The sequence below is a fragment of the Bactrocera dorsalis genome, chromosome 5, assembly GCF_023373825.1.
Source record: "Bactrocera dorsalis isolate Fly_Bdor chromosome 5, ASM2337382v1, whole genome shotgun sequence".
Classification (NCBI taxonomy): domain Eukaryota; kingdom Metazoa; phylum Arthropoda; class Insecta; order Diptera; family Tephritidae; genus Bactrocera; species Bactrocera dorsalis.
This window is the reverse complement of record NC_064307.1, coordinates 14,660,121-14,674,668: the sequence shown is the minus strand read 5'-3', so window position 1 is coordinate 14,674,668 and position 14,548 is coordinate 14,660,121. Positions and strand designations below refer to the sequence as shown.

Genomic DNA, 14,548 nt, shown 5'->3' with positions numbered 1-14,548 from the left:
TTATACACCTAAATGGTTTCCAGCGTAAATATGAGGCATACTTTTTGCTGTTTCATTCATATTTCATTCGATTAAAAGCAACTTTTACTTCTCAGCCAGTTAATGAAAAAAATATTATTAAGTTTGCAACTGCATGTAGAACCATCCTGTACAACTTTGTTTTAGAACTTACTTATAGAACATTCATATAACCTTTTTTGGGGTCGTTCCAGTTAGTTTTTATAAAATAAGGCAATACACTTTGGTCTACTAAACCTCAAGCAAACGATCTATAATACTTCGCTTCGATAAGCACAACCCTTTTAGATTCTATGCGCTGTGGGGTGGGTGGGGAAGTTATCAACAATTGGAGGACACACAAATTTGTCGATGAACTTTGTAAGAAACTTTTTTATGACACAAATAAACTCTTAAGTTTGTCATTATCTCTAAGCTATAGCTAGAAAATATGGATCGAACCCACATCCTGGGTGCTGATATTAGTTAGCTCCACACTAACTTTTTCCTTGAACAGATCAGGGTTTCAATAAGACATATATATTTATATGTGATTCAATTCTCCTAAAATATATTTAAGTAAAGGAAAAAATGTACGACTGGCCTATCCACCAGACCAGACCATCACAAAGAGCAGATCTTGCTTAGGTAATGACGAATTACTACTTCAAACTAAGGCATATATGCATGTAGGATGGATAAAGATAATCATCTCAGTAAGAATTATGAAATCATTACTATCTATGGTGATTGCTAAACACTCTGAAAGAGCATTTGATATTTATACAAAATCTGCACACATCTCTAGTAGTTATTTAGGACCTAAATTCAAACGATGGTACATAACTATTTGAGAAAATACCGTCTGATCAAATTTATTCGGACTGAAAAAATACATTTTCACGTATTTTAATATAAATTTCTATTATCTCCTTCAAAATAAGCTCCTTAGCCAATTCCAGCAATTTTTCATACAATTGTTTTAAACTTCGGTTGGGATGACTCTCAGCGTATTCAGCGAAGTTTTGTTCTTGCGAAAGATTAGGGCCTTTTGGTACGAGTCTACAATTTATTTACATTATACCCAAAACACCAACTAAAATGTGTTGAGTCGATCCATAAGAGTTGTAGAGATCTTCTGCTATCTCTCTGATGCCAAAACAGAGATTTTTAAACAACGTTTCTTTAACTTTTTCGATATTGTCGTCATTAACAGAGGTAAAAGGACGACTCGCTTGAGGCAAGTTTTCGATGACTTCGCGGCCTGCCTAATATATATTAGGCGTGATTAGGCGATTAGAAAGAAAAAATTTCAAGCAAACTGTTTGTTAAAATTTTGTTTCATGGTAAAAGTCGTTAGTCCCAATACCCACTAATTGACATAGGGAACTTCACACGTCTTAAAATTAAGGACACTGACTCTGAATTTCGGCAGGAATTTTAATAATTTCGACTCATTGTTGGATCGTTTATCTTTCCCTGATGAACTGGCAAACCTTACTACAGAAAAATGTCAAAAGAGCGGGAAAAAATATGGCGTCGTTTGCTGTCCCTAACGGTCTACCTTTGTAGCGTCCCTATTGGGAAAACCTATACAAAAAAATTTCAAAATATTTTATCCATTCAATTTGTACGTGCACTTTACATGAGGCAGTCCGGGTTAAATTTGATCATTTGTAAAATATACACAAAAAAAACTTCGACCTAGTGAGACTTCGAGTTATGGAAGGAAATTTGTATGAAATTTGACTTTTACTGCCAATTCAAGAGTTCAAGTTATGGAGAACTACGGGTTATAGAAGTTCGAGTTATGGGTGTTCAACTGTATTACTAACAGTGAGATTAGACTGAGACCTTTTTAAAACCAATCATATTCTTCATTTTATTTATAGCTTGTGATAAATGTGCATATATACATATATATACATACATTCACTCCTATAAAAAATATATACTATATACAATAAAAGAAAAAAATTATTTTCTATCCCAACATTTTTGAATATTAGTCCATAGACCCGAATGGAAAAAACTACGCAGTCATCGCCTGAAAAATCTCGCGTATGCTCCACTTGTTAACACATTATTTTCTTTATTGACATGTTTACAACCACAGGCTGTGTCTGCCGACGCTTTTGTCGCAACAAATCCCTTTTGACGAAGAAAGATGCGACGCAACACTTAGCAAACAAAGTCAAACATAAATATATTTCGATTAACGACACGCATAAAAATGTCAGTGGGTATTATATTTTTTGCTTAATTAACAAAATCATAAAGGGCTTTTAGTATTGAGTGTGCAGCAACAGAATGATATAAGGGACAAAAAGAGAAGTTAAAAAAATTATAAAAAAATAAATTTAAAAAATATATATTTAAAAAATATTAAAAAAAAATAAAAAATAAAAAAAATTAATAGAAAATTAAAATAAAAAAAAATTAATTAAAAAATTAAATAAAAATGAATTAAAACAAATAAAAATAAATTTAAAAAAAATAAGAAAATAATTAAAATTAAAATAAAAATAAAATTAAAAAAAAATTAAAATATAAATAATTAAAAATAAATAAATAAAAAACATAAAAAAAATTATAAAATAAAAAATTTAAAAAAATAAGAAAAAAATTAAAAAAAAATAAACAATAAAAAAATTCAAAATAATATAAAAAAAACTTAAATTAAAAAACTTCAAAAAATATGTGTGCATATATTCAAATAAAAACAATAATATAAGGAAACATACAAAAACAATAAGCACTATATGCAGCCCTATAAAAAAAAAACATGCCCAACGGCAGCTCTGAGACAGTAATGTAAGAAATGAAATAAATTTGGTTAAAAATAACAAAATTAAATGAAAAATGGACAAAAGAATATAGGAAGAAGAAAATGTACGAAAATACAAACGGAAAAACGAACGAAATCAAATGCAGCTAATTATAAACACTTTGCTCATTTGCGGAAAAGAAAAAAAAGAAAAAATTAATTAAAGAGAAATGCTAAGAAGAAAGAGAAAAAAACAGCACATCGTCTAAAAACAGCAAAGTAAAGATATTTTTTTTATTTTTTCTATTTTCTTATTATTTTCTCAAAGCGCGTCACATCGAGTGGGCACGGACAAGGCGACACTTAGGAGACGCTGCATTAGAAGCGCGCACAGACGCGTCAAAATGTCGGAAATGCAGCAGGCGGACAGTCAGTGCTTAGAATATTATTATTATCATTTGCGGTTGCCCACTACTGAGGCTGAGACTGAGACCACGACTGCTGCCGCTACAGCCGCCACCGCTTGATGCCCAGGCACTCCTCCCAAGTGCTCCGATTGCTTTGCACTCGAATTTGCAGCGGCGCACTAATGACGGCGTGTTGTTGCTCGTAAAGCTTTTTGTAACGGTAAGTGACAACGGCAAAGTAGTGTACATGTGTTGCACATTAAACAGCTTGCAACTGTTCGTGGCACTTCATTGGAAAAATGCAAACGATTGCAAAAAATTATGTTTTATAGGTCAAAAATGTCCTCACAGCTCGTCAAGCGATTGCGCCTATGAAAGTGTTTAGGAGTTCTTCACACAGTTTTTTGTTGCTCTTGTTGGTGTTGCTGTTGCGTTGAAAATTGCGGAAGAACAAAAATGTCATTATGTCATATAATGGAGTGCTTGCAATTTGTGTTTGTCTGTGAGTATTTATTGAACGGCAGCGAACAGCAATTAACACTCACGGACGGACGGCACTTTGAATGCGAAAACGATTGATGCAAATGGGTCAGTGGGTATTTTGGACGAGCTATTGAGCAGCTGCCGGTATGCTAATTATATTTCGATGCTTAATTTATTGAGGGTGCTTAATAAGAAAGATATTCTTTCTTAAAAAAAAGGTTTTAGGAATTGGCTTTACATAATTTTAGTTTATATGCGATAGGCTTGAAGACACAACAACGCTTACAGATACCTTACGATTAGATAACCGCAACACCCTTCCTTCCTTTCATTGTCGCCTTCGAGCAGTTTACCAATATACCATTTGATCACATTTGACCCGGACTGGTCCACATAAACATCGCTTCTGGAGTGACTCAAGACATTTTGATTAATGTTTGGGTATCTATCCTGTCAATGATAGACTCGTACCGAAAGGCCTCAATCTTCTGATAAAGCGACGTTCAGTTGAAGACGTGTTTAGCTGCGTACTCTAACATATCATGACCGGTGACGAGACATGGATTTATGAAGATACCATCAAAACTGAGATGATGGCGCTCCAAAATTGAGCCGAAATTGAAAAATCTAAAATTTGCTGGATGGGATAGATACCGTGAGTTGAAAAGGGAAGCGAGACGTATTTGCAGACAAAAACAAGAGAGGCTAAAATGCGTGAGTACGAAGAACTTGATAAGCTGGCCGACAGGGGTAATGCTCGAAGATGCGGCAACTAACAGAAGGTTTCAAGACCGGAGCATACTATTGTCGAACCTCCAGAAGTGATCTAGTGACTGATGCCCAGAGCATACTGAAATTATGGAGGGAACACGTCTCCAGCCTGCTGAATGGCAGTGAAATCATAACACCAGGAGATGGTGAACCCGATTCCACAATCGATTACGATGGGGCGGACGTACCATTGCCCGACCATGAAGAAGTTCGAATAGCAATTACCCGCCTGAAGAACGACAAAGCGGCGGGGGCCGATGGATTGCCGGCCGAGTTATTCAACTAAGGCGGCGAACAACTGATAAGGAGCATGCATCATCTTCTTTGTAGAATATGGTTGGACGAAAGCATGCTCGACGATTGGAATCCACACAAAAGGGAGACCCCACAATCTGTACCAACTACCGTGGAATACCTTTTATCAAGCGTATTGAGTGAAAGATTAAAGCCCATCGTCAACAAACTGGTAGGACCTTATCAGTGCTGTTTGAGGCCTAGAAAATCAACAACTGACCAAATATTCACCATGACCCAAGTCTTGGAAAAGACCCGTGAAAGGAGATCGTCACTCACCACCTCTTCGTCGATTTTAAAACTGCTTTTGTCAGCAAGACAAGGAGTTGCCTTTATGCCGCTATGTCTGAATTTGACATTTCCACAAAACTAGTACGGCTGTGTAATCTGACGTTGAGCACTACCAAAAGTTCCGTCAGGATCAGGAAAGACCTGTCCGAGCAATTCGATACCAAACGAGGTGCTACTTCGAATTGACTAAAGCAATTGAGAAGTAAAAACGTTTCTCGACGAATAAAGACCAAACTCTACAAGTCACTCATTCCCGTCCTGAGCTATGGTGCAGAGGCATAGCCGATGACAACATCTGATGAGTCGACGTCACGAGTTTTCGAGAGAAAGGCAACATTGGCAACGGCGAATACCACCGTCGATGGAACAAAAAGCTGAGATATACGACGTTATTGACATACTTAGTTCAGCGAATTTCGACGCAGTACCCGCTTGAGGAAGCAGAAGAAGACAAAGACCTCCAATCGGTTGGAAAGACCAAGTGGAGAAGGATCTGCTTATACTTGAGATCTGCAATTGGTGCGAATCATCGAAAAGGAGGAACGACTGGCGCGCTCCTGTAAACTCGGCTATAACCACATAAGCGGCGTCTACGTCAGTAAAGAAGACGAAATGCATGTAAATGTTTTTTTGTCAATCCGGGTGATTTTTGATCAGATGTTGTAAGGGTTTCCATAAGTTGTTTATAGTTATAGGTGAAGCCACTTAATTTTTCGCTAATAGTATATTAGCATAAGGTTTATTTGCGTTTAAATAAGTAGCATAACCTCAAAACTGTAAAATGATTCACAGAAACTTTGGGGATTTAACGAAACCAGTAATTTAGTTTTAAGCAAATCACATTGCTCCTCATTTATTTAAAAACAAAAGCTTCCTGACTTTGGTAAATTATAATGTCAAGAGTGTGACTAATAAATGTAAATATTTATTTAAAGAAAAGTCAGCTAGCTTAGATCAAAGTAAAGCACAAGTTCTTACTAATTAAAATTTCATGTACAATTTGACCACAAATGAACACATTCCCTTGTAGACACTCACTTATTGATGACGCGCGTCAAATTTGCTTTAAATTATTATTTTCATAAATTTTTCTGCCCACAACTAACACCCAAAGTGCTACCGAAATCATTTAAAACAATAGTACATAATAATATATACAAATGTATGTATATGTAAATAAGACTTTAAACAAGCAATTACACAGTCAAAACACTTACAGTTGCTCGAAAAATAAAAGAGAGAAGCGAAAAATAAATAAAGTGCCTGATTAAAGAGCAGAAATTAAAACAAAATTGTATTATAAAAGCATCTAGATATATACAACAAACTAAGAGTACAAATGTAGATACATATCGCAGTGCCTTTCAGCATCTTCAAAGCTACATATTTACACATGTACAATTATATGTATGCGCTTGTGAGAATTTTCATGCCGAAAATATTCTATTTTTAAAAGCCAACTAATTATTTCCTTTCAACTGCTGCTAAACAGAAAAAATAAGTGTGTTTGTATGTATGTGTAGATATAAAAGCAAGAAAGTTTTGTGCGCGTACTAATGGCATGCACTGTGCTGACATTATTTTAATGTGCGCACACAGGTGAACAGCTTACTAAGAGAGCGAAAGAGCAGGAGACAGTTATGTTTACAAGCAGAGTTGCCAGTTCGATACAATCAGATCATAAAAATAGTAGATTTTTATAGAACGTTTCAAAAATTGGGAACTTTTGAACTCAACATATTGAAACTGTGCAACCAAAGAAATGAAAGTGTAAATGATAATTATTTCTTTCTAGCAAATATTTTTTTAGACAAAATAAAACACTTCTCCACGTGTAAAAGGTCTTATCAGCTATTTTGATGACGTCACTATAACGGATAATTTTAGTGGATGCAATAACTTATATTTCGACAATCCTTTCCAGACAAAATATTTCAGTTCTGTCTGCTACTGTTGTCTACAGAAGGGATTTTATGAAGGACTACTTAATACGAAAAAAAAAATATTTGAACTATAACAATTATGACTTTATAACTAATAAAATGCGTTGCTAGCATATAGTCGAAATCAAGCTGGAAATATATAGCAGAAAAAAATAACAGAAACGTAAGCAGAACGGAAGGAAAAACAGAAATATTCTGTGTCAAAGCAGAGTAAAATGTTATAGTTCTGCTATAAGAGAAATATATGAGGTTGTACTAGGAATTAAGGTCTATTGTGTCCTCCATGCTGCTATACTATGTACATATAATATCCCTTGCTGAACAAGAAAGGCACAGTAACAGAAATAGAAAAAATAGTAACAGAAACAGATTTTAACTGCAACAATAACATTGAGGCTTCTACAAGAAAAAAACATTTATGAGCACAAAAGGCACAGTAACAGAAAAAATAGTAAGAGAAACAGAAAAAATATACACAGCAACAGAAGCTGAAAACATATCCGCAAAAACAGAAAACAATGTAACAGCAACAGAAAAATATTCACAGAAACAGAAAAATCTCAACAGCACCAAAATAACAAACAACATCAACAGCACTACATGTCGTCAAGACAAGCATACCTTTGAATAATTAAGCCACTTAATGATAATAAGGTGTTTTAATATCGCTCACCTTTTCACCTACCGTAACGACCTTCTCGGCCATTTCTTTAACTATGTATTAATTTCGTTTTCTTTGGTAGAAAAATTTTTCTATTGTTTGCATTTGCTTTTGACGCTTTGCTTAGTGACACACTTTTGGGTATTCTGTAATCGATATTCGCAGCGTAACAACAAAATCTGCAAGCCGCTACAGACGAAGCAGAGCGCTGGCTGCCGCTTGGCATATTCGCTTGCTCGCTGCAGAATGCTACGCTTTGGTTTTTAAGTGGTTAAGTGGCGTTCGCTTTGTCCTAAGTTCATTTGCTAACTAAGTCAAAAGGTCAGTGCGCGCTTCGCTCACTTTGGGGCTAATTAATTTACTGTTATCGCTTTCTTTTCGTTTTAGTGGCGATTTAAAGCACGCGCTCAACGGCATGATGAGTGGGAGCAGAGTATGAAATAAAGTTATTTTGCCATTTTATCATGCGTTTTTAAATTACTTTTAACAAAATAAAAAAATCATATATTTTTTTTAATACTTTTACATTTACACTGGTTTATAAATTTTTCACAACTTTTTTTTGTTTTGTCTCAAAACCCAACTATAATATAATAATTTTGCATTGTCCGACCGAACTGTGAAATTTCTGATTTTAAGTTATGCGCTAGACATTTCTGGTGTCATTTACACTCTATAGCACCGCCTAAGTAGAGATCAGTTAGGAAGTTTAACGATCTCATCAGGTAAAGTTTAAGTGTTCGCATGCGTTCTTAAATGCTTGGAAAAGTATGTCACTCTCACTGCTAATGAATTAAATATCATAATAATAAATGAAAATTTTATATGCAAAAGAGTTTTGCAGCAAATTTTAAAGAATAAAAACAACAAAATGTTAAATAGATCTAAGGACTTCCACATCATCTAAAAAATCAATATTTGTTCGATTGTTCGATTTTGGACAAACTTTATTGGTTTCTGTTGGCACTTTGAGAAAGGAGTATAAATTTTCGCTAGGTGGTTACAGAAGCAATATTGGAGGAAATCCTATTTCTGTTGGCTGATATAAACAAATTTTTAATTAACAGCAAAATCTTTAAAAATAGCGACATTCGACATTATTTTGTATGGCCACCACGGGCACGCTTGCAGAAGCCTGGACGCTGAACCCAATTTTTGATGGTTTCAAACATAAATCGGCCGATATTGCTGCAATTTCACGTTCGATATAGACTTGACGTTGGCCCACAAGAAGTACTGTGCCATTTCGTGAGATAACACGTTCACCGAACTTAGTTTTCAAAAAATCGATTGTGACATTCGGTGGGTGGCTTGTGGTGCCGTCCTGTTGGAACCACATGTTGTGCAAGTCCATATCATTCAATTCGGCCAAATATATTCGGTTATCATTGAGCGTTAGCGACTCGCATTCACATTAGCGTGCCGATCTTGATCAACACGGAAGAAGTACGGCCCAATGACGCCGCCGGCCCATATACCGCACCAAACTGTACAATTTTCGGGATGCAATGGTGACTAATGGAGTACGTGTGGATTGCTGCCTGACCAATAGGGTGCTTAAAATTTTTTTTTTTAATTTTTTTCCAACTCTTACCCCCTCAAATGTTAGTGATTCACAAACAAAAAAATCCTCCCTCAAGCCAGGTAGCTTAATTCTAAGAGGTCGCTATTTTTTTTAGGTTCCCACACATTTATCATAGGAATTTTCGTTTTTTTCATTCAAATTAAAATTTCACCAACTAATTTTCGTTTCTCCAAAATAGCCATCACATATTCAGAAAGTTCACTTTTCAAACTTTAAAAATTTTTGCGTGAAAAAAAAATTCAAAAATTTTTTTGAAGCACTCTACTGACCAATAGCGCATATTTTACTTATTGACGAAGCCAGAAATGAACCTTATCATCGCTGAAGATGATTTTTCGATGAAAATCCGGATCATTTTCAAGTTGTTGCTCAGCACAATTTACGAACGTTCGACGATTCTGGTTCAAGCATTTTCAGTTCTTGCGTCAATTTCATCTTGTAAGGATGTAGGCCAAGATCTTTTCGCAAAATTCGCCACAACGATGTCATAGAGATGCCCAATGCTTGCGAACAACGTGTGAGAGACTGATTTGGGTCTTTTTCAATTGATGCGCTAGCGGCAGCAATATTATCGACACTAGGCGACTTCTTTGTCTCGCTGTCACGGAAACATTTTGTACTGTGGCTGTGGCTTCAAATTTTTCCACTAGATCCTCAATTGTGGGTCTGAATAGACGATTAAGGCGGCCATAAATTGAACGTAGCACTCTTAAAGTCGAGGCTACTGACTCCGAATTTCGGTAGTAAATTTTAATAATTTCGACTCGTTGTTGGATGTTTCCATGATGAAATGGCAAATCTTACTGAAGAGAAATATCAAAAGAGCGGGAAAAATATGGCATTGTTTACTGTCCCTATCGGCCACCCTTGTAGCATCCCTATTGAAGAAAAAAGTATCTTGTGGATAGCCGCAGTTTTTACACAAAAATCTGTTGTCTTAATTCACATAATAAAATAAACAATAATTATCCAGCAATCCATTGCACACACTTCTGTATTTTTTATAAAAATATGTAAACCACGCACCAAAAACCAAAATAAACAAATAGTGAAGTATAAAAAATAGATTACAACAAAGATGAGAATGCTTAGAAAAAGCTCGAGTGAGAAAAAAATTATTTTACATACAAAATACACATGTTTATATGTATGTAGTATGCGAGCATAAATAAAAAGATTATCAAATTGTTCAAATGCTGACAAACACACACATATATACCATACATATACCACCATAGCCACATACTCCACTGCTTCAAGTAGGCATACATGCATGTACTTGTATGTACATATGTGTGCGCTTGAATATGTAAAAATAGAAACAACTGGTGTTAATTTTCAATTTGTGTCTAAACAGCCAGTGTCATTCACCTCACCAACGGTGGCGGCGGCGGCACCAGTGAGTGCCAAAGTCAGCAGGTATTTTTTTCTTGTTCTTTGTTTTTATGTTGCAAGCATGCTTGCATATACATACATATGTACATATGCATTATGCGGTTTGTAAGCGTAAGTGGCAACAAAAGCATACTATATGTATGCAACATGCAACATGCTACACGCATCACCAGCTATTATGCATGCGTAGCACGTGCAACAAACACCGAACAGCACAAAAGGCCAAGCAGCAAGTCCAAAGGGAACGCTGAAGCGGATTCGAATGGAATGGACAGCATTGCTATGCAGAATGGCAACATTGCTATGCCCAGCAAGGTGCACACAACTATTTTGAATAAAGCATACAACAAAAGAGTGGCAGTCTTTGGAGGCAAGTTAGCATTTGGCTTGAAAAATGAGTGGATTATTGGCTGTGGGCTATAGACAGACAGCTAATCAAGCTAAGAATATTACAAAAACAAAAACAAATTAAGGGAATGGTGCATACACACACCTACAACAGTGCTTTGGCATGCAATATGCCACATTTTGTTGCACCGATGTGTTAAATGATACCGAAATGACTTTGTTTTGACTGTGGACTTGGCGTTTACGTGACTTTCCAATTGAAGTATTATTATTTTATTTTTTCGTTGTTGAAAATCAGCAATTTGAACTCGCACTTGACTCGCAGATGCCGCCGAGATATACACACATGCATCAGCAATCAGCTGTTTCGCGGCAACAAGTGAATTTGCTGAATGGTTGAGCAATTGAAAATTTGCCACAATGTTGAATATATACTATACTAACAGATAAGAGATTTTAGCATATTTGCGCGCACTTGAGAATACGTTCAAATCTTCATTAGAGCGGGTCGATTTTTTTCGATAAAATCGCATATGCGGGAAATAAACTACGGATCGATCTGAACAACTTTGCTAAGATACTATGGATCCAAACGGTTTCGAGTCAGCGATTTTCAAAGCGAAGTTTAAAAAACCTGAGTAATCGGTTGTATGGGAGATATGTGATGTAGTTGTGTGATCTGACCGATTCCGATAAATGATTAAAATAATATTATGTATTAAATTTCATTCAAATATCTCAAAATATTACGAAAATATGTCTATGATCAAAAAAAAACTTCGCTTTAATAATTGCTGGGTTGAAACCGGTTATAGACCCATAGTCTCTTAGGTCAAGTTGTTCAGAATGCTCCATAGAACATTTCTCTCATACGCGATTTCTAAATTTTTTGGTTTCCTGTAAATCGACCCGCACTAATACACATATATGACACTTGAAACGCGTTAATTAAAATGATGAACTGATTGATTGACTTGAAAATAATTATTCCATGATAATTTTTATCACATTAAAAGCTTTTTTAATACACCGACTTTAACGCATGACTCTTGGAAAATAAACAGACATTATTTTTTCTTAAGAATAGCCTAACTCTAAAATAAAAAAAACTTGCAAGTGAACATGAAATAATAACCTAAAAATATTGTAAAGAAGACTTAACTTCATGAAGAAGGTCAAAAAAGCACAAAGATTTGGTAAGCGCCATTTATTCGTACTGATTTCGGTCTTGGAAGGATTGGTAGATGTAACATTAATGCTATGGTTAATTGATTGGTTTATTGAAAAGGGAGAAGGAGGAGCGCCAGGCTGTAGGTAACTTAGTTAGACCCATTGTGCTCCCTAGTGTTAGCTAATTAAGCCTTATCCAGCAACTCAGTGGATTTGGGGAAATACTTTATATTTTCCGTAGCTGTCTAATGTCTCTTAGGTAAATTGAAGCATTGGAAACCGTGGAAGATATTCCGTCCCAACCGGCTGAGGGCTAGACAGCCGCAAAGATAATTTTCCAGCGCGCTATCTTCTTCCGCACATACTCTGCATTCCTCCCAAGCCACTTTACTGATTTTCTGCAGTTGGAATCTTAAGAGTAGATGCCCTGTGATGATTACTACAATATTATCAATTTTTTTTTTGCTAGAAATGGAAGCTTTTTCGTCTGCTCATCATCAAGACTAGCCCAAAGTACTCGTACTATGTATTATGCTCTGTGAAGCTAGTGTTCCAAGACCTGAGGTGTTCCTCTAGAGTTCAATGCTTCAAACAACATCTGCCTTTTAGTTTCCTTCTATTCCGGGTTACCCACTGAGAGTCTAGTTAATGCCTCCTCGCATAATCTAACGCAGTGACACTTAGTTTAGGCGCAACGGATTGCCTTAATTGCCACTTGACTATCCCCTAGAAGGTTCTTGGACTCACCGAGTAGATCAGAAGTCAATTTCAATGGTTTAGTGGGGTTTTTGATAAAATTTACTAAATGCATTTTACCCAAAAATTCAAGAAAAAAAAATAATTTTTTGTAAAAGATAAAAACTAAAAACTTATCTGAAAGAAATGTTCCCACAAAAGTTGTAAATCTTTTTTGTTACCTACAACTTTGCCATAAAAATTTCTTCCATAGAAATAGAAATATCTAAATTATTAAAAAGAAATAAGCATCTTACAACAAAAACAAATATTTACGCACACATTCTTCGCTACAAACCGATTCAGCAGTTGGCTCAGCGCTCAAATGCTCCAAGCATTAACCACTTGTTTTCATGTGTGATAACTGACGCGCTTGCCAGCACTCAAGCGCGCCGAGTATGTATGTATGCACGAGCATCAGTTCATAACTACCGGTTTGTGGCGGCTGGTAAGTGAGTATTTGGCGTTTTACGTTTCGCGGATGTGGCACTTTCACTTGGGACCAGCAGCGAAGCTAACAATAAAAGGCAAACAAGTTGACAACAATAAATAGCTGCATATAGACATACATATAGACGAGTATCTATCGGCTCTTTTTCAGTTAATTTGCACGTAATTTTCATTGGCAGCGTTAGTTAAAAGTCTGCCGCAATATACTTTTTTTTAATTTTCGCATTTCTTTCCTTTTTCTCTACCATCACCGCCTTAAGAAAGGCAGCAGCCGATGTGTTGGCCATAGGAAAAAGGTTAATTGATTTTAAATTGCCAAAACGTTTTGCTTTCGGTTTTGTAATTGTAACGATCGAAAGCGGCAGTGAGCAGATGAAGTTATTTGCACTTGTTGTGAACGCGAGAAAAAAATAGAAAAATAAAAAAAAAATAAAAAATAATAATAAAATAAAATAAAAAAAATAAAATAAAAATAAAAAATAATAATAAAATAAAATAAAAAAAATAAAATAAAAATAAATAAATATAAATAAAAACTAATAATAAAAAAATTTAAAATTAAAATAAAAATAAAAAATTAATAAAAAAAAATATAATAAAAAAATAAAAATAATAAAATAAAAAATTATAAAAAAAAAAAAAATAATAAATATTTAATGTATAAAAAAATAAAAAAGTAGGAAAATAAAAAAAAAAAATAAAATAAAAATAAAAAAAATTAATAAAAATTAAAATAAAAAAAACAAAAAAAAATAATAAAAAATAATAATTAAAAAATAATTAATAATTAAATAAAAAATTTAATAATTTATAAAATAAAAAAAAATAAAAAATTAAATAAAAAAAGAAAAAATTAAAAATATAATTATATAAAAATAAAAAAATAACAAAAATTAATTAATAAAAAAAAATAAAAAAAAATTATTAAAAATTAAAAAATATTTTTTTTTAAATATATAAAAAATTAAAATAAAAAAAAAAAAAATTAAAAAAATAATATCTAAATAAAAAAAAAAATATATATAAAAACAACAAAAAGTAAAAAAATTTTTCAAATAAAAAAATATTAAAAACTTAAACAATGTAGGGTTTTTAAAATCTCTTAAAAAAAATTTAACTAAAATCAAATAAAGAAAAAATTTAGACAATTTTCTACAAAAAAAAATATAGTTTTCAGTATAAAAAAATTGAACTCAAAATATTAAAAAAAAAAAATTTTAAATAATAACAAAAAAAAACAATAAAAAAATA

The 14,548-nt window shown here is 34.0% G+C and overlaps 1 protein-coding gene across 4 annotated transcripts in view; it reads right to left on the bottom strand.

Annotated features, from left to right (window-relative positions):
• Positions 1–14,548, bottom strand: part of LOC105227966 (supervillin) — a 454,663-nt gene that overhangs the window by 350,059 nt on the left and 90,056 nt on the right. The gene's annotated exons all lie outside the window — the stretch shown is intronic.